The 22,615-nt window shown below is 35.4% G+C and overlaps 1 protein-coding gene and 1 non-coding gene across 2 annotated transcripts in view; one reads left to right on the top strand and one right to left on the bottom strand.

Moving 5' to 3' along the window:
- Positions 1-22,615, bottom strand: part of MACROD2 (mono-ADP ribosylhydrolase 2) — a 2,173,194-nt gene that overhangs the window by 875,059 nt on the left and 1,275,520 nt on the right. The window lies entirely within an intron of this gene.
- LOC126012300 (U6 spliceosomal RNA) lies at positions 5,916-6,022 on the top strand. The gene has a single exon (XR_007496818.1). It is a non-coding gene; the product is annotated as a U6 spliceosomal RNA (small nuclear RNA).

The following is a 22,615-nucleotide window of genomic DNA, read 5'->3' on the forward strand; positions in this document are numbered from 1 at the left end:
AAGAAGTTTGGAGTTAGTTAATGAAGGAGCTGGAGTGAAAACTTGTACAACTATTTTGAGAACGTTTCAGAGATTTGCAGCAGAGAAAATGATTAACTAAGAACCTGAAACAGCTTTATAACAACAGGACATTTCATTTGTTTTAGATTGTAAATATCTTTGAAGCTTGCTCTAATTAGATAAATATATTCCTTCACAAACCCTCTTAAAACTGTGACCTATGTAATTGAGTCTTTAAAAGTCCTTTTAAAAGCAAAACAATGGATTCAGCAATCAAAAAGCAATTTCCAAATAACTGAGATTCTTTGTTGTTTTTCTTTCTGAACATGAAAAGCGTGTATTGCAAAAAGCAATGATAGCTGGTGAATACTGAATAGTTCTATGTTCTTTATGGAAATTAACAAATTGAGTCATTATGATATTCCTTTGAATTGTTACTGACGATTTACCAACATTTGCAGATGAAGGAATTGAGTCTTAGACAAGGCAATTAAGTGAATCAAAGCCATGCATCTGATAAGTGGTAATGTTGACAATCAAACTCAAAGACAATTTCAGGCTCTAAAATAGTGTGTTCATTTCCCCCCATATATGCAATTCCTCATTCAACACTATTCTCTAATCTCCAACTACCCGGGAAATTTACTCTCTTATTTCTAACCTTATGTCACCTTTCCTTTCAAAGTGCACATCAAGAAGTTGACCAAAAATCAAATCTGTCAAGAAAATAATTCCCTTCAGAAGGGAGGAGAGAAAAATGAGTAGTGAAACATGTCATTAGAAGGAAGAATAAAAAATAGTCAAGGGACTCTCAAAACAGCAATAATGTTTAAATTTAACCAATATTATAATTGCCTGGGTGGTTTCTAAAAACAGGCTTCACCAGGCTCCACTCAGAAAATTTCTCCCTCACTTTGCCTAAAGTAAAGAGTGCAAATGCTGCATTTAACAAGTTCTACATCACATATCATTTTGAGACTACATCTAAAAATTAATAACCCCTTGTTCCTAATGAGAAGACACGTTCTCCTTTAACAGAGATCATTCCATTATTCAAGTGTTTTTTTTTTTCAGATTTATCTCTGCCTATGAATTTGGTTTAATTTTTAATTTTTAATTTGTTCATTAGGCTAATATCTTTTCAAGGAATTTTGGTCTCAAATATAGAAAAGTAGGAACCACAAGGAAGAACTGTTTTCCCTTATTTAAAACCAGTTTTCCAAATATCTATTGCCCTTTTAAAGACCTATTTCTGGAAGTCAGTAATATTCTCTCCCTAACTAACTATAGTTCCTAAGTAAAAATTTGCATATCAAATAATACATGATCCAAACAGACATGAACGTTTTGTCACAAGATACAGAACAAGATGGATACTTTATACACACACACACACACACACACACACACACACACACGGACACACGAACACACACACACGGACACACGAACACACACACACACGGACACAACTAGAATGGAACAGCTGACATGTTGGCTGCAGGAAAAATTCAAAATAAAAAATACCCTCCTGGTTTCATATTGATAGCACAGCAGGGAGGGCATTTTCCTTGAACACTGCCTACCCAGGTTCTATCCTAGGCATTCCATATGGTCCCCCGAGCCTTCCAGGAGTAATGTCTGAATGCAGAGAGGTGCGACCCCAGAATACTCTATCTCTGGCATCCCAGATAGTTTCCCTGAGCCCTGCTAGAAGTGATCTGTGAGCATAATGCCAGGAATAAACACTGAGTACAGATGTTTGGCCCCCACAAAAAATAAACAATTAATCAAATAAAATCATACAAATTATTGTATTATGTGTACTTTCTCCATGATTTTAAATATTTATTCATTTATTTTTTAATAATTTATTTTTCCTAGGTGTGGCCCAGTAACCTTTCCTCAGCCCACAAAAAGAAAAATAAAAATTACTGGTGTTCATGAGTTGAGAGATAGTACAGAAGGTAATGTGCTTACCTTACATGTGGCCAACTAAAGTTCAGTCAACAGTTTCAAACATGGTTTCTTGAGTTCTATTTTATATATATATATATATATATATATATACATATATATATATATATATATACTATTCCTGAATATATGCTCTATCTATCTATCTATCTAGATATAGAGAGATAGAGAGAGAGAGAGAGAGAGAGAGAGAGAGAGCATATATTCAGGAATAATCTCAAACCACCCAATAAAAAGAGATGCCTAGATCACCATTAACCCTAAGAATAGGAAAGAGAAAAACACAGAAGGCAAGAAATTCAGGGAAAGAAAGACTAGAAAGAGAAGTAATAAATGAAGTGAAGTCAGGGGTGCCAAGAACACTGATGATGAGGGAGATTGGTAGAGCTATATAACCAAATCACAGCCTCAACAACTCTGAAAACATGTGATCTAAATTACTAATACATAAACACTCTGAATTTTGAGATTTGAGATCTCTTAAAGGTGTCAGGTATGGGAAGGAAGTGCGCAGGAGTGAAGTTTGGTCACTGGTGAGAACAAATGGGTCTGGGATTGGTCATGAGATGGGTGTTGGAATGTTGTATGCAAAACACATCTATTGTTAATGTTGAAAACAATGAATCTTTAATTAAATACAAGTAAATAAATTATTAAAAAATGATCAAGCACATAACACAAGTTCCTGAAAATCACAAGAGGCTTCCTAAAGAAATAACATCTATAGTCCCAACAGATTCCTTTTGAACAATGTACCAAATGTGGTTTTCATGGTTTACATTTTTAAGGACCGAGCATGAATTTATTAGAAATATAGTCATTTTACTTTCCTTTTCTAATTTCCTAAGAAAAAATTTCCAAGGCTTTTAAAGTAACTATTCATTTAAAATAAGCAATTTTCACAGGGAAATATGATGCACATTATAAATTCATGAATATTACACTCTAAAATATGAAAGAATCACATCAACTTTAGTCAGCATGGGGCTTATTAGCAACTCAACTCAGTAGACATCATCTTCACAAAGATAAAATCATTTAAAATTCAAGAGAAAAAACTATAATTAACAAATATTTTACTTTATGTGAAACATTTCATATTATTGTTAAATCAATTTAGCTTTTATTGGCAAATAAATTTGGGAACCAGAGAGATAGAATAGAGGGTAATGCACCTACCTGCCTTACAGCTTACCTATGTTTATCTTCAGTATGTCATTACAATAGCCCCTAAGTACCAATAAAAAATGATTTCTGAGTATTGATAAGTATAACCCTACTCTCAAAATGTTTATATCGGGTTTTTTAACTGTAAACAAAAGTTATTAAATTTTTTGTAGAATAAACAAAATATACTTTGAAACTTGTGGCAAAATCAAATCTCTGTCCAAAATATATAAGTATATCCCCAGGTGTTATTGTATCCAGTTTATATAATTAAATATCAATGCCCTTGCTTAATTTTAAATAATGAGATTTATCACTATTCTCTGTTCTTATAAAATATCCAAGCTGAGATATTTGGTTCTCACTTTATTTTGGGATGATATGCAGTGATGGTCAGGAATTATTCCTGGCAGTGTTCAGGGGACCACATAGGATAATGGGGATCAAAACAGGTTGTTTGCATGCAAATCAAGTGCACTATCTACTCTACTATAATTCTAGCCTCTTGGTTATTGTTTTCAAAGAAAATAAAAATAACACAAAAGCAAGGGAAGCTTCTATATCCAGCACAGGTATCCAGGAGAAGAATAGAGAGAAAAATTCATTAAATTATTTAGGGAGAATAAAAGTATTTTCTTCTACATATAGGAGGTCTTGTGAACACCCCAAACTTAATCATCCAAATATATTGCACAAAATGATTTAATAACTGCATGTAGATGTTATAATTTTATTCAATTAATCAGAAGTGCAAAAAAGTCTTATATTTCACCCTGCGATGGTGACTTCTCAAGTCCTCTAGACCAAATTATGTGACGCCTGAAAACATCAAAACCAAATGTATGAGACTGGCAAGCATGTATGCATGTGTGTGACCCTTGGTCATAGAGGGGAAAAGGGGAAATAAAAGAAAATAGAATATGGAGCCAGAGTGATAGTACAGCTATAGGGCATTTGCTTTGCATGTGGCTGACCCAGGACGGACTCGGTTTGATCCCTGGCGCCCCATATGCTCCCCAAAGCCAAGAAAGATTTTTGAGCACAGAGCCAGGAGTAATCCCTGAGTGTCACCAGATGAGGGCCAATAACAAAACACAACAAACGAAAAACAAAAGTAAAAAAAAGAAAGTAAAGTAAATATAATTATTTTGCTGAGAAACATTATAACTACCTTAATAAAAATATGCTATGAAATTATTTAAATTTTGTTTTGTTTTGGTTTGGTTTGGAGGGCACCCCCAGCAATGCTCAGGGGTTACTCCTGGCTCTGTGCTCAGAAATTGCTGCTGCTCGGGGGACCAGATGGGATGCGGCGGGGATTGAACCCCGGCCATCCTGGGTTAGCCATGTGCAAGGCAAACGCCCTACCAACTGCACCATCACTCCAGCCAATCACGTGGTTCTTCTGAATCTTTTTAATTCCTTATTAAAAAGATTTATTGCTTATATGATATGTACCAATAATATCAGCATATGATGTAAAGCAGGGGTCATAAGCTCGCGGCCCGCGGGTCGTTTGCGGCCCTCCGTACAACATTTTGTGGCCCATGGCCAGCCTTCAAATATCGCAGTATTCACAATTATTTGCTTACCAAATAATCGCAATAAAAACCGCATTAGTAAGAAAAAAATCGCATTAAACATTCGCATACCCTGAGCAGTTTCGTTCAGGGTTTGCAAATGTTTAATACGATTTTTTCTTACTAATGCGATTTTTTATTGCGAATATTTGGTAAGCGAATAAATCTGCCCACTGTCCCTTGCATTATCGGAGGCCTAAGAGAGAGAAGGGAGAGAAGTTTATTACAGAATTAGATTTTGTCATACCTTCATCATGACCTAATCAAATCCTGCAGTGAAGAGAAAGATTGATGAGCACAGACAATTTCAGGAAAAGTGGGAGACACAGTATTTCTTTGTTGAGCACAGGGGCATCCCCATATGTCTTATTTGCTCAAAGAAAGTTGTAGTGCACAAGGAATACAACTTGAAATGCCATTATTCAACTAATGCTGAGGAATGTGCAAAATATCAAGGAAATGAGAGAGCCGGCTGCTAGTCTTAAAGCATGTCTAATGAGGCAACAAGATTTCTTCAAGAAAGCAACCAAAGAGAATGTTGCATCAGTCGAAGCTAGTTACATGGTTAGTGAGATGATTGCTAAGGCTGGGAAACCATTCCCAGAAGGAGAGTTTGTTAAAAAATGCATGTTACAGGCTGCAAGTATTATCTGTCTGGAAAAGAAAGGTCAGTTTAGCAAAATCAGCCTTTCTGCCAACACTGTGGCAGAGCGCATTTCTGACATGTCAAGTGACATTTATCATCAACTGTGTGAGAAAGCCAAATGTTTTGCTGCAAGATAAATACAGATGAAATAATAGAGATCCTTTATTGTTTAATTTCTAACATGAGTAGAAGAAATGTATCACTTTGGAAGATTATCTAAAATAGGTGGAAAAATGTATAATTTTGGAGGAAGGGAAATTACATTAAGTTGAAAAAAATCAAAAGTGGTCTTATATAGTTAAATTACACATGTATTATATATATACTATGTATAATTTTATATATTTTATATTGGCTTTAGATTCACACTTAGAAGTACTTGGGACTTACTGGCTCTGTGTTCAGGGATCACATTTGGTAGAACTTGGTGTATCATTTGGGGTGTCATGATAGGACCCAGGTTGCCACATGCAAGGCAAGCACCCTATCTGCTGTACTATCTCTCCAGTCCCATGATTTATATTTTATTAAAATTGTGAGAAATAGTGCTTGTTTTGACAGCACATATACTAAATTTGGAATGATATACAGTAGATTAGCAAGGCCCCTGCGCAAGGATGATACGCAAGTTGGTGAAGCATTCCATATTTGAAAAATAATTGTGAGAAATATAAAAATTCTACTGAGAGCAACTTAATCACAGGTCATAAAATTAATGCTAAAATTTTCTAGAAATAGTACTATGTCTAAAACTAGTCTATTTCAACTTATTAAACGTTTCATTTTAAGGGAAATAGTATTGTATTAAAAATTGTGAATACAAATCGTATTATCAAGATAAGGATCTATAAATAAATTTCCAAAGTAACCAAACTTATGACTTTTTTCCAAACTCATTCTTATTTTGTTTTCAAAATAAATCTGTATTTTCAACATCTCTAGAGGATAGGAAAATAGTTCTGATGGCCTACCTCATTCATCACCTTTGCAATTAAAAATATTTTTTTTCTTTTATATTCATTCTCTAGAAGTAGTTATAAGGAGTCTACTATTTGAGGCTAAGTAACAAATTCCACTGAATGTGATGAATATTCAAATCCTGGGTACAATCATCACTAACTAAAATAGTTAGAAAAAAAAATAAAGACAATATTAATTTCCAGGGGAGAGGTATGCCCAAATTTATGTTATTAAGCAGTCTTTACTTGAATTGAACAAACCATGAAACCTTCCAAAGTAGCAAAACCTTGGGAAGGCCACCATATGTCATGCTAATAGAACTTACATTCCCTTGTTGCCTACATGAGCTCTGATTAATGAAAGACATGATATGAATGATACAAGTGATTACACTACATAAGTGATGATGCAGACAGGCCACGGCTTTATTAGATTCTGGAACAACCACCTCTACTCTCCTGGGATATGGCTGCCCACATCACAGCATTCATCTGTTAAATACAGACATAATTCACCATGGAGGTCAACAATGACAAGTTCAGACTTTAACAAATGCTTTCTCAGACACTACCTTCTCAGCACCTCAAATTAAATTGAGAATACAATCTTCAATGAGAAGGCAAATTTAAAATAAAAAATGAATGATACAATATGGCTGAGAAGTTGAAAGGTGACAAGTTATGGCTAAGTGCAAAAGTACTTTGGCACCTGTTGGATTAGGGCTCACACTATCTCTGGTATGAAGTTTCATTGAGAACTTTTCCTTTTAGATCTCAGAAAACAAAGGATTTCACCCAAAGTTTAAGATTTTCAAGTATAAATATGGAACCCTGGCAAATGAAGGGATAAAAAACATTCTAGTCAACCAGAGCTATTAAAAGCAGACATCAGTAGAGAAGATCTCATTCTAAGAATTTTGAAAATTTGCACATCTAGATTTCATTGTCAGGATGTTAAAGAGCAGCTAGCATCAATGTTTATACAGTTCAACAATATAATGCATGGACTGACATTAATTTAAATTTTAAAGAAGTATTTATTTAATATAAATGTAATAACATTTTATTATTTAATAAATTTAATATTATCTAATTAAATTAAAAAATTTAATTATATTAAAAATCAAAAAATATTTTTTACTTATGGCTCTTTGCTCATGAATCACTCCTGGCAGTCATGGGGTACCATCTTGTATTCTGAGGAGGATCAAAACTGGATCAGCCACATGCAAGGCAAACTCCCTTCCTGATATTGCTCTGGCTCCCTTTCTTGCCTTTTTTTTTGGAGGGGTTTTGTTCAGAAAACATAAGGCAGTTCTCTGCCAGTTGCCTTGGGGTTCACAGTAAGATCCTAAAGGATATGTAGGCCAACCCAATAGCACTCTGAGTCCTCCAGTGTTGATGTTTGGGGAATCACATGGTGCCTAGGATCAAATTTGGTTTGTATTAACTAACTATTATTACTTAATGTGCTAACTGTGTTATTCTAAGTCCTCAGAAATAATATTTTAAAGACAGTTTGAATACTATTTACAAAGAAAGTCAGTCTCTGTAACAAGAGACTCTTATTTTCAAAATCATAAGAGGATACAGCTTTGTCTTGCATATTTTATCTTTTGCTTTGACACATCAGGATTTATGGCTGAAGACTAGTCCCTCTTTTCTCACTCTTATAACTAGAAATTTATTTACAACATCCAAGACAAAAAGAAAATTTTAGTAGATCTAACTTTATAGTAGTCTTTCTAACTAATCAAAAAGCACTAGTTCAGGCCCATATCACTACCTTTCTCTATCTCACACTTCTCCCTGGGTCCCCTAAACCAGGAAGTACCCATGTCTCTGACCATCTCTTGAAGCTCAAAACCCAAATATGTGGGCATGTTCATTCAACCCAGTAACTCCAAATGTGGCTAGTGTATTTTTCTTTGCCCACATACCGCCATGATTATGTTTAATGCAAATGAGATTCATAGATATTCACCTGCATGCGCATTGAAATAGTATTTTAGGGCACAGAGATAGATTAACAGATTATAAAGAGTAACATTTTGATGAAATATACAGAACAGGTTCAAAGCCCACATAATTGGTAATCTAAAACTCAAATGACAGAGCCCACAAATCTTTAAGAACAATGAAGAAACAAAGTAATTCATGTGCTTTGACTATAGATACTGTCGTCCTGGCAAATCAACAAAATCAAATAAAGTCTAAAGCCTCATTGAGAGAAACTTAAATTAATGCTCCTTACAATGGCCAGGAAAATAAGACAATCATTGGAAGAATAACTGAAAGATGACCTAATGCAGGATATCAAAGAATCCATATAAATGGAATTGGAGAAATTAAAAATACAGTAGAAACCACAGCAACTGAATTTAATGAGGAGGAGGGCCATATCAGTTAGATTAAAGACAAAAAACTTGCCAATACCAAAAATGAATTGCAAAAGAAAAGAGATAAGTGGTTGGCATAGAGTGTGATATTTACACATAATATTTTCAAAAGAATAATCTTCTAATCAAAAAATTACCAGAAATAAAGGAAAAAGAGAAAAAAAGAATAGCTGGATAAATAAATGTTACTGAGAATTATCCTGATCTCGGGAAGATTCAAGAAACCCAGATTCTAGAGACCCAAAGAGAAACAAACAAACAATTCCAAGACACACATTAACAAAAAAGAAATAGGCCGATTACATAAAGTACCATAAAGAGCCCTCAAATATAAGGGAAACAATATAAAATCCACTACAAATCTTCCATATAATATCCAACACATGAAAACTAAACACAAAACACTACTAAATAGTAACTAAATAAAAGAGGAAATCAAGGAAAAACTTTAAAAAATTTTATTAAAATTGACAACAAAGACATAAGCTGTCTGAATATGTGAGATATAACAAAAGCTCTATTATGTAGGAAATTGTTAGCATAGTAAGCCAAATTAAGAAAGATGTAATATGAGTCGAATTGGTGGCGCTAGTGGCAAGGCATTTGCCTTGCACTTGCTAGCCTAGAAGGTGTCCCATATGGTCCCCCAAGCCAGAAGCGATTACTGAACACATAGCAAGGAGTAACCCCTAAGCGTCACCGGGTGTGGCCCAAAAGCAAACAGAAGAAGGAGGAGGAGGAGGAGGAGGAGGAGAAGGAGAATAAGAAGAAGAAGAAGAAGAAGAAGAAGAAGAAGAAGAAGAAGAAGAAGAAGAAGAAGAAGAAGAAGAAGAAGAAGAAGAAGAAGAAGAAGAAGAAGAAGAAGAAGAAGAAGAAGAAGAAGAAGAAGAAGAAGAAGAAGAAGAAGAAGAAGAAGAAGAAGAAGAAGAAGAAGAAGAAGAAGAAGAAGAAGAAGAAGAAGAAGAAGAAGAAGAAGAAGAAGAAGAAGAAGAAGAAGAAGAAGAAGAAGAAGAAGAAGAAGAAGAAGAAGAAGAAGAAGAAGAAGAAGAAGAAGAAGAAGAAGAAGAAGAAGAAGAAGAAGCCCATTTCAGCAACTTAAACTTAGGTCTCAAAACTCTAGAGCAGTAACAACAAACAAATTCAAAAGGTAGTGGGAGGAAAATGGTAAATATGAAAGCTAAAATTCAATACAGAAATCAGGAAAAGAATTCAAAGAACCAATAAAACCATAATATTCTTAAGGAAAGACATGAATAAACGCAAGTATACCTTATGATAAGTATTAGAAAATTGTAGAAATGTTACCCACATATAAAACAAACTACAGATGACTCAATGTAATCAATACCAAGTTATCAATGGCACTTTTTACATAAATAGAAAAATAATCCTAAAATTTAAATGTAATCACAAAAGACCTTCAATATTCAAAGCAACTTTGAGAAAAGATATATATATATATATATATATATATATATATATATATATATATATATATATACTATCTGTCTTCAAACTATACTACAGAACTAAAGTAAATAAAGCAATATCATGCTGTGGAAAAAACAAGCAATTCTACGGAATCAAAAGTTTAAATAAATCTGTATATGTGGTTAATTTATTATTCACGAGAGCCAAAATATTCAATTACTATTCAATGGGTAAATATATTTCCTTAATTTATCCTAAAAATAAATATTTAAATATGGAAAAACAAAGTCATACACCTAGTTATACCACAAAGAAAAAAATAAATGAAAGTTAAACAATGTGAAAAGAAGAACCAATTAGAACATTCATTCTTAGATGGCTGGTATAATTATATGGCATATCAAAATCATAGTTAAGTCCTGGTATCTTATATTCTTTTAATTTCTTTCTTGGTTTCTTTGTTTTTGAATTCTGTTCTAATTTTTACTATTTATGCCCTTCTACAATTTTAGGGAATATTTGCTGGTCCGTCTCCAGATTTCTGAGAAGTGTGCTTAAGTTTGGTTTTCAATTTGACTTTTCTTCTTTCTTAATGTAGGCCTGCTGTGCTATGAATTTCCCACATAATATGATTTTGCTGTACCCATAGGTTCTGATAGGCTGAATCATTATTCTCATTATTTTCAAGAATACTTTTTATTCTTTCTTGATTTCCTCTTCAATCCAGTTGTTTAGAACTGTTTTGTGTTAGGTTTTTGGCTTCCACATGTTGGAAGATTTTACAGATTTTTTCTGTGATTAACTTATACTTTCATGGCAAGGTGGCAGATAAGTGACAGTGGGATGGTATATGAGAACACTCATAGAGGGATGTTGACACTAAAATTGGTGTGAAAATATTACATGCTTAACTTTCAACAATGAATATTTTTAAATCACACTTCTTTAATTTAAAATAGTACCTTTTTAATCATATTTAGGGTTCTAGATCATAAACTTTATTTTCCATCTAGCATTTTATTGCAAGCCAATGTTCTGGTCAAAGCCACTTCTCAGTGATAACTAGAAAAATCAAGAGTTTGTTTTTTTAAGAAAGAATAAAAGGAGCCATTTGCCAATTACTGGTCCCTTGTGTTTACTGAATGGTAAAGGCAAATCAGACAATTTGCTGGTATAGACAAAAAATACTCGGTATTCCAGTTTTAATCTAATCTAAACCTCTTATTTTATAATTTACATCAGTGGGATCATATACTGGCAATCATAAGATTCACTGAAAGTATCAAGATTAAAATTCAGATATGTCTTCTCAAATGTAATTTTCTTTCTTTAAAAACAAGGTTTATTTCATTCAAATATATTTAATGGCCTTAAAGAGATATTACTAGCACAAAACTGTATTTATGCTTTAATTATTAAAGGATAATATCTAGGTCTTTACACAATGTAAAATGTATCCACCACTAAATAAAAGGCAGATTTTAGTCAACTGTACCCACCACTAAATAAAAGGCAGATTTTAGAGATAGGGCGGCCATTACTTTTAAGAAGTCAAGCTCTCACTGTTTGCAGATGACATGATACTCTACTTAGAAAATCCTAAAGACCTTTCTCAATATAGTTAAGGCCATCTACCACAAGCCAGTGGCAAATATTATCCTCAATGGAGAAAAACTAAAAGCCTTCCCTCTAAATTCTGGCACAAGACAAGGCTGTCCTCTCTCACCACTCCTATTCAACATAGCACTGGAAGTACTTGCTATAGCGATTAGGCAAGAAAAAGATATCAAGGGAATCCAGATAGGAAAGGAAGAAGTCAAGCTCTCACTGTTTGCAGATGACATGATGCTCTACATAGAAAACCCTAAAGACTCTACCAAAAAGCTTCTAGAAACAATAGACTCATATAGCAAGGTGGCAGGCTACAAAATTAACACACAAAAATCAATGGCCTTTCTGTACACCAATAGTAATAACGAAGAAATGGACATTAAGAAAACAACCCCATTCACAATAGTGCCACACAAACTCAAATATCTTGGAATCAACTTGACTAAAAAAGTGAAGGACCTATACAAAGAAAACTATAAAAGTCTGCTCCAAGAAATAAGAGAGGACACGCGGAAATGGAAACACATACCCTGCTCATGGATTGGCAGGATTAACATCATCAAAATGGCAATACTCCCCAAGGCATTATACAGATTCAACGCTATCCCTCTAAAGATACCTATGACATTCTTCAAAGAAGTGGATCAGGCACTGTTGAAATTTGTTTGGAACCATAAACACCCTAGAATAGCTAAAGCAATCATTGGGAAAAAGAATATGGGAGGAATTACTTTCCCCAACTTTAAACTTTACTACAAAGCAATAGTTATCAAAACAGCATGGTATTGGAATAAGGACAGACCCTCAGATCAGTGGAATAGGCTTGAATACTCAGAAAATGCTCCCCAGACATACAATCACCTAATTTTTGATAAAGGAGCAGGAAATCCTAAATGGAGCAGGGAAAGCCTCTTCAACAAGTGGTGTTGGCACAACTGGATAGCCACTTGCAAAAAATTGAATTTAGACCCCCAGCTAACATCATGTATGAAGGTAAAATCCAAATGGATTAAAGACCTCGATATCAGACCCAAAACCATAAGATATATTGAACAACACATAGGCAAAACACTCCAGGACATTGAGACTACAGGCATCTTCAAGGAGGAAACTGCACTCTCCAAGCAAGTGAAAGCAGAGATTAACAGATGGGAATATATTAAACTGAGAAGCTTCTGCATCTCAAAGGAAATAGTGCCCAGGATACAAGAGCCACCCACTGAGTGTGAGAAACTATTCACCCAATACCCATCAGATAAGGGGCTAATCTCCAAAATATACAAGGCACTGACAGAACTTTACAAGAAAAAAAAACATCTAATCCCATCAAAAAATGGGGAGAAGAAATGAACAGACACTTTGACAAAGAAGAAATACAAATGCCCAAAAGACACATGAAAAAATGCTCCACATCACTAATCATCAGGGAGATGCAAATCAAAACAACGATGAGATACCACCTCACACCCCAGAGAATGGCACACATCACAAAGAATGAGAATAAACAGTGTTGGCGGGGATGTGGAGAGAAAGGAACTCTTATCCACTGCTGGTGGGAATGCCATCTAGTTCAACCTTTATGGAAAGCGATATGGAGATTCCTCCAAAAACTGGAAATCAAGCTCCCATAAGACCCAGCTATACCACTCCTAGGAATATACCCTAGGAACACAAAAATTCAATACAAAAACCCTTTCCTTACACCTATATTCATTGCTGCACTATTTACCATAGCAAGACTAAGGAAACGACCAAGATGCCCTTCAACAGACGAATGGCTAAGGAAACAGTGGTACATATACACAATGGAATATTATGCAGCTGTCAGGAGAGATGAAGTCATGAAATTTTCCTATACATGGATGTACACGGAATCTATTATGCTGAGTGAAATAAGTCAGGGAGGGAGAAAAAAATGCAGAATGGTCTCACTCATCTATGGGTTTTAAGAAAAATGAAAGACATTCTTGCAATAATAATTTTCAGACACAAAAGAGAAAAGAGCTGGAAGTTACAGCTCACCTCAGGAAGCTCACCACAAATAGTGATGAGTTTAGTTAGAGAAATAACTACATTTTGAACTGTCCTAATAATGAGAATGTATGAGGGAAATGGAGAGCCTGTTTAGAGTACAGGCGGGGGTCGGTTGGGGAGGAGGGAAACTTGGGACATTGGTGATGGGAATGTTGCACTGGTGATGGGGGGTGTTCTTTACATGACTGAAACCCAAACACAATCATGTATGTAATCAAGGTGTTTAAATAAAAAAAAATTTAAAAAAAGGTCATTTTTTGTCCATACAAATATAATACAACTATGACAGTGAAATTCATAGAAAGCTATTCCCCAGTTCAACCTTCTCATCACCATTACCTTACATCTTTAATGAAGGATGTGCTCTTTTTTTTTATCACTGAAACCTAACTACAAACATGTTTGTAGGGGCAGGAGAGATAGCATGGAGGTAAGGCATTTGCCTTTCATGCAGAAAGATGGTGGTTCGAATCCTGGCATCCCATATGCTCCCCTGTGCCTGCCAGGGTTCATTTCTGAGCATAGAGCCAGGAGTGGCCCTTGAGCACTGCCAGGTGTGACCTCAAAACAAACAAACAAAAAAAAACATGTTTGGGCCCGGAGAGATAGCACAGCGGCGTTTGCCTTGCAAGCAGCCGATCCAGGACCAAAGGTGGTTGGTTCGAATCTCGGTGTCCCATATGGTCCCCCGTGCCTGCCAGGAGCTATTTCTGAGCAGACAGCCAAGGGTAACCCCTGAGCACGCCGGGTGTGGCCCAAAAACCAAAAAAAAAAAAAAACATGTTTGTAATCATAGTAATTAAATAAAGATATTATATAACAAATAAGAAAGCTAAATTCTTTTAGCTATGTCTACAGAGTAGCATTAAAAAAATTGCTTTATGTGTGTTTGAGTTCCAAATGGGAAAAAAATAAAAAAATCTAAATTACTTTCCTAAAAGTTTTCAATAATTTCATAAATGATAATATAACTTACTAAATGGTAAGAAGGAAGACTAGGTAACTATGAGACTCATTTTTTCAAACATTCTTATACTTAACTACATTGAAGCAAGGAGATATCAGTGAGGAATTTGGATTTCCCTAAAGTTTTTTTCTGATAGTAATTTTCTTATTTAGATATTTAGATTACAGTTATTAAGCAAAAATAATTTTGGTATGTCAATTTCTGTATATAATTATACAGTTCAATAAAAAGGAAGGCATAATATGTAAGGTAACATGCTTAAGGTACTTTGTGCTCCTGAGCACTATCTAGTATGGACCACATCTCTCTATTCCAGAAAAAAGGAATACATGGTGTCTGATTCACAATATAATCCCTTATATCTGTATAATAATCTTTGACTCTTTATAATATATTCTGGGTAATTATTGTCTATTTAATGGCAAAATACTACATCCATATGCTACCTTGCATTGACTAGAACTTACTGGCAATTATAAATTAAAAGATATATTTTCTGGGGCTGGAGCAGTGGTGCAAGCCATAAGGCATCTGCCTTGCCTGAGCCAGCTTAGGATGAACCATGGTTCGATTTCTCAGCATCCCATATGGTGCCCCAAGCCAGGAGCAATTTCTGAGAACATAGCCAAGAGTAACCCCTGAGCGTCACGGGGTGTGGCCCCAAAAAACAAAAAAATAAACAAAAAAATGGATACATTTTCTAGAATTTTTGAGACACCAAAATATCTGACAAGCCATGAAATGATAATACAAATGATTCACTAAAATAAAATCCAACCCCTTAAATTCCAAGATGATGGATAATGACCTGATGTTCATTTGAAAGATGAAACAAAATTTTCTTTCACTATATATTTCATATATAAAAACTGATTTATTGATTCTATTGAAAGAAAAATATGTTTTCTGTGTCCTTACAAAAATTAATTTATATAACAAATGCATTTTAATCTATAGCTAATACAATTAAGGGGGCATTTAATTAGCAATTGACGTGATTAACATTTTTAGAGAACAATGTTTTTACTAGATGACTTTCATAAAATAATTATTAAAGAATTTCTCCAAAGAATAGTGATGGGTTTCATAGAAAGAGCTCAACCTGTTTAAGGAACATTTTACATGCAGAAGGCTCAGGTTCTTTATTAACACTTTCTGGTCACCCAAATACTGCCTGGAGTAATCCCCAAACACTAGTCTCAGCACCTGAGCTCCCCTGAGCACCTCTGGTGTGATCCCCCAAATAAAAATATGTTTAAAATAAATATAAAATTCTGGAAAAACAACAGTATAAAAGAGAGTGAAAGATAGAATTTCATATGATCGGAAAATATACAGAGCCAAAAGAAGGCAAGATCTAGGAACTGAGTCATATAGAATATTGAGGTGAAAAGTCAGTCTAAAAAGTCAAATTTCAAATTACATATTAGACCCCAAATGGGACTAAGTCAAGAGAAATTTCAAAGCATAAAGGAAACAAAGATCTTATAGGCACAAGTGGAGAAGGGATCCTATTTAAGATATGCCCAGCAGGCACATAAAGTGGCATTTCTTAGTTATTCATTTAATGTGCATTTCCAGAAGTTGTAATAAAAGCTCTTTTAGCCATAACAAAAGGAACTAGATCATGTTTTGAAACCCAATTTTATTAGACATTGAACCAGAAGTTTCAGTTACTCTATACCAATTAGATTTATTCACACATAAAAAAGTTGTATGGTGCTCAAATAAAGAAATAATTAAAAAAATTAAAATATTCCCTGGTGAATGGTGATGAAGAGGCCATTTGCTTTAAGATACAGGTGGTAAAATTGAAAGTTTGGGACCCATCCTGAACTATGGTATTCAGCTGTGAGTGACATTGCAAGCTTAGAACATTGTGTTTTATACAAAACTCTTGGTTTTTCCTGACTTCGGGAGAGGAAACACCAGTGAGTGACACCCTAACATTGTTCCAACTTTGTCTTGGAGAACTAAGCTTTGGAGATCTATGCAGGTCTATCACCAGGCCAAACTTGTGGACACGGACATTAGGAAGTGCAGCTGAGACATGGAGGGAATGCAGCTTTGGAGAGCAGAACAATTCTAACCCCATGGAAAGCTCACAGGGCACAGACATTAGAGTGCAGCTGAGCTAGTAATAGAGCAGCTAAGCTAGGCAGCACCTTGTGATCAGGCAGATGCAGCACCACTATGAGCTGGCTACAAATATCCAGCCAGCCAGCCTCAGCAGTGAAGTCCTGATGGTGGTCTACTTGTGGGCATCCTTTTTGTCCAGCCTTGTCATTTTCCCTGGCAACTCAACAGGGCCTTAGGCTCATTTTGCATTTTCAACTAAGATTCCTGCACCAAGACAGACAACAACAGTGGCCAGCAGCTATGGTGTTTGTTAGTGGACAGCTTTTGGAAACAAAAGAGCTATTTAAAATTCAGGCTAGTCACCTAGATACTAACATGGCTGCCACCTCACTCTGTGTCATCACATTTTTCTAGCCAAGGAGCCTGGCCAGAACACATTAAAACACAAATACACACACACACACACACACACACACACACACACAATACAAAACTGCAAAGTTCACAATGGGAAGGCAACAGAGATCTCCACCAGATCTGTTGAATGAAGATTGTTGTTTAGAGGGCCCAACAGACATCAGTCACCTATATATCTCTCTGATAAGGACTTTAGAAAGGAAGTGTGGAATAATTTCAAAGAACTCAAAGAAATCATGGAATGGACAACCAATAAGATTAAGCAGGACATAAGAATAGAAATGGGGAAACTTCAAATAGATATTAAAGAAATAAAAAAAAAAGGTAGGCAAAGTGAAAAACACACTGGAAAATACTCTGTTGTTACTCACCAGCAGAGTAGCAGCTGCTGAGAACAGGATTAGTGAGATGGAAGAGAAGCTGCATAACAAATCCATACAACAGAAGAAGCTGGAAAAGAACCTTAAAACAAATGCATGGTAAAAAGAAAAAAAAAAAAACAAATGCATGGAAGATGGAAAAAATTCTAAAAATAAGCAAACAAATGCCAGTAGACCTTTGGGATAAATTTAACAGAAACAAAGTAAGAATCATAGAGGTCCCAGAGAGATAGGAAGTAAAGCCCTATGAAGAAGCAACAAAGACATCATTACTGAGAAGTTCCCAAAGGACTCAATGAAATGGAAATATATATCCTGCTCATAGATCAGGAGGATTAACATAATTGAAATACTTTCAAAAGCATTGCATAGATTTAATAAAATTCCTATGAGAATACCTAGGACATTTTTCAAAGAACTAGATCAGTTGCTTGTGAAAATTTCTATTAAACAATAAATGTCCTCACATACCTAAAGCAATTCATGCAAAAAAAATATGGGAGGCTTCACTACCCTAATAATTAAATGTACTATAAAGCAGTAGCCATTAAAACAGCATGGTCTTGGGATAAAGACAGACCCTCAGATCTAAGGAAAAGACTTGAATACTCAAAGATGGATCCACATGTTTACGATCAATTAATCTTTGAAAAAGGAATAAGAAATACAAATGGAGTAGGAAAGTCTCTTTAACAACTGGTGTTGGGAAAACTGGTCAAATGCATGCAAAAAATAAATGACTTCACACTTATTTTTAACGCCATGGACAAAGGTCAAATCAAAATAAATTAAAGATCCTGCTAATAGAACTGAAAGCATAGGGTACATAAAAAAAAAAGAAAGAAAGAAAGAAAGAAAGAAAAGGAATAGTCCATTATATTGAAGCTAAAGGCATCTTCAAGGATTAAATACCTTGAAGCAAGTGAAAACAAAGATAAACAAATGTGACACATTAATGTGAGAAGCTTCTGCACCTCAAAGGAAGCAGTGATTAGGACACAAAGATTACTCACTGAATAAAACAAACTCTTCACTGAACACCCATTTGATAAAAGGTTGATGCCTAAGATATACAAGGCACTGATAGAATTTAGCAAGAAAAACATCTAACCTCATCCAAAAATAGGGAGAAGAAATGAACAGACAGTTCCTCAAAGAAGAAACACAGCCAAAAATAATGAAAAAATGCTCCACATTGCTAATTATCAGGGAGTTGCAGATCAAAACAATAATGAGATATCCTCTCCAGCACAGAGACTGGCACACGTCACAAAGTACAAGAACAACCAGTTCTGATGTGGATGCAAGGAAAAAAGGACTCTCATTAAATGTTGGTAGGAATACAAACATATTCATTATTTTTGAAAAACAATATGAATATTCCTCAAAGAACTAGAAAATGAGCTTCCATATGATCCAGGAATACCACTCCTAGGGATATGCCATAGATATTTATACATATAATTATGCATACATATAAATTATGTAGAAAAGCCCTCTGTACTCATATGTTCTTTGCAGCACTATTTACAATAGCCAGAATCTGGAAACAACTCAAGTGCTGAAGAGCAAATGCATGGCTAAAGAAACTGTGGTACATATACACAATGGAATATTATGCATCTTTTGGAAAATGAACTCATGAAATTTGTTTATACTTGATTGGATATGAAGATCATTGTGCTGAGTGACATGATTCAGGGGGACAGGAACAGATATAAAAAAATCTTACTCATTTGTGGGATATAAGAAAAAAAAAAGCAAAAGAATATCCAGAAACAATAAATGAGAGCCAGAAAGACCAGTCCATGATAGGAAGCTTGCCACAAATAGTGGAAGAGTGTAGTTATGGTAGAGAAGGACATTCTATGACAATTATAGTTGGAACTAATCATTTTAAAACAAAAATGGGGTAGTAAAAGAGGACAAAAAGATATGCACAATACATACTCCTTAATAAACAATAGTGCATTCATTTCTGCTGACTCATGCTGTGTGGCCTTTTTTTTCACACACACCCCCCAAATGTGAACTGTTGCATGATACTAGATTCAGCTCCAGAAGGACCTCTAGTGCAACAGCTTGATCACTTTCTGCTGAAAATCATTTATCAAATTCAACAAAACCAGGGCATGTGATGAAAATGTGCCTGGATTTCACTCTGCACAAGAATCTCAAAAGACAACGGGGAAACCTATATTTCCTTTATATGTTTAATACCTCTATAATACTACCTCTGAGTCTGCTTATTTCCAAATGTAAGGTAGCCACTTACATCACTGTATTTTTCTCCAATTATATTTTTTAAATTTATTTATTTTTATTTATTTATTTTAGTATGAAAACCTGCTTAGTATAAAAAAAAAAACCTACAAGAAAAAGTCTGGGATAAAAGCTCGTATCAAAACCAGGGCACAGAGATTGTGTAGCCTGACATTCTTACCCCAAAATGCACCAGCAATATAACATGCCACCATTTCTTTTTGCAAAGACATACTAAAAAAAGGGGAAATCTTATATATAGAAACAAGTTCTTATCTACTACGGATAAGAACTCATACATTTTATAATACAGGGGCACCTGTTCATGTGGACCCAGCTTAGACTCCCTGTGATCAGACAGTGACCGTCCAATCCGGAGCCCTAGAGCCCAGGCATAGAACTGACACAGTTCCCTGCAACAGCACCAGGAACCAAACTACCCCTGGGAAATTGCTAATACCGCTCTAGCACCAACTTGCACCAGTTTTGATATGTCAATATCAATGTCAATGAGAAAACGGCAACAACTTGATCTTAGAGCAGGTTGTCCTATCTAATCACCTAATGGTAAAATGAAATCAGAAGACGTGTCATCCTTTGATCTGTGCCTGTGCAAAAACCAAGATAGCTAACTACATAAGACTAACTTTGACAACCATGACTGGGCAGAACTTATCCTGGGACCAATAAGAAAGACCCTAGCTTAGGCTTCGGCTTCGGATTTCTACAATAGCCAAGATCTCTAATTCCAGAGGTCTGACTTTGACAACTGCAACTGAGCAGATCTTCTAGAAACATAATGAAGTACTCTATCCTAGGCTCGTCCTAGGATCCGTGCAAAAACTAAGACCACAGAAGACTGATTACAACAGTGATGGAACAGAGCTGCTAGAACCCTAAAGAATGATGCTATCCCAGGCTTCATCCTATGACTTGTGCAAATACCAAGAACTCTAGTTAGAGGCCTGATTCTATCATTCACAACTAAACAGAAAGTTTCCTAGCATCATAAAAATTCCTTGGGGTGTGAAAAGAGATGTTCTCGGAGCCTGTAGTTATTCCCATGACAGTATGCTTCAAGGCAGAGAAACCCTGTATGTTTTACGCCAAGGGAATTCCCTTTTTAACATCCACAATATTTACTGTGCCTATGTAAAAAAACAAAAACAAAAACATAAACAAACTTTGCCACACCAGCCCTCCTTCCTTTTCCTTCTCTTACAGTCTCGTGATTATTGTTTCTTTGTTGTATTTGTTGCTGTGGTGCTTTTTTTTCCCTTTTTTTTTTTTTTTTTGGTTTTTGGGTTACACCTGGCAATGCTCAGGGGTGACTCTTGGCTCTACGCTCAGAAATCGCTCCTAGCAGGTTTCGAACCACCGACCTTCTGCATGTGAGGCAAATGCCTTACCTCCATGCTATCTCTCCAGCCCCACTGTGGTGCTTTTTTGTAGTTGCTGTTTTTGGTCTATTGTTTGCCTTTTGTTTCTTTTTGTTTGTTTGTTTATTTTGTTATTGTTGATTTTTTTGTGGATTTTTTTGTTCTGTTTTTCTTCCCTTTTTCTTCACTTTCTTCTTTTTAACTTATTATTTATAACCTCTGGATGGATTCCTCCAGGGTTTTTATTTTTATTTGTTTTGTTTTTTATTCTTTGGTTTTTGGTTTTTTTCTTTTTTCTTTTTTTCAAAAAGAGCCACATAATTTGAATCATCTTGTTCTGCCTCATAAATTGGGGGGGGGGGGGGGAGATGGATGATACCAGAATCAAACAGTTGTATGAACATTGAGTAGAAATCAAAAAAATGATCAGATAAACACCAAACCCAAAGTCAATGACAACAGAATCAACACCCAGCCTTTAACAAGCTATACACAAAGGGAACCAGTTGTACTACTAGTCTGAGGGCCAAAGAAGGGGTATGTGGGAACAGGGTTGGAGGTATTCCACTGATGATGGGAATACCCCTAATTCAATGTAACTATGTACCTTAAATATTACTGTGAAAGACTTGTAATTCACGTTGGTCACAATAAAAAATATAAATTATTTTTGAAAATGTCCAGGTTAAGTAGTTACAATTAATAAAAATACATGAATATAAAAAATAAACAATCGTGCAAACCAGAGTGTCAAAAGGGAAGGGCCGGGCGGTGGCGCTGGAGGTAAGGTGCCTGCCTTGCCTGCGCTAGCCTAGGACGGACCGCGGTTCGAGCCCCCGGCGTCCCATATGGTCCCCCAAGAAGCCAGGAGCAACTTCTGAGCGCATAGCCAGGAGTAACCCCTGAGCGTCACAGGGTGTGGCCCAAAAACCGAAAAAAAAAAAAAAAAAAAAAAAAAAAGGGAAAAGAAGGAAGGGGAGGTTAGAGAGAGATAAGTATAATGTGTCTCAAGAGGCAGGCATGGGGAAGGTGGGAGAGGGTGGGAAGGAAACTGGGGGACATGGTAGCAAGAAACATTCACTGGTAGAGTGTGGTGCACATCTTATATTGGAAACTCAAACGTGAATAATTTTGTAATCAGGGTACTTAAATAGAGTAATTATTATAGATAAATCAATAAAAATAAATAAACTTAAAAAATTCTCTTTCATACACTGTTTATATTTTTTCAGCCTATTTGCAGAAGGTATAGTGAGCTAGTATCAATATTATGTTGGGAAAAGTAATCATTTTGCTATCTCTTGTCCTTTCTTGACAACTTTCCATA

Source organism: Suncus etruscus, chromosome 6 (genome assembly GCF_024139225.1).
Source record: "Suncus etruscus isolate mSunEtr1 chromosome 6, mSunEtr1.pri.cur, whole genome shotgun sequence".
NCBI lineage: Eukaryota > Metazoa > Chordata > Mammalia > Eulipotyphla > Soricidae > Suncus > Suncus etruscus.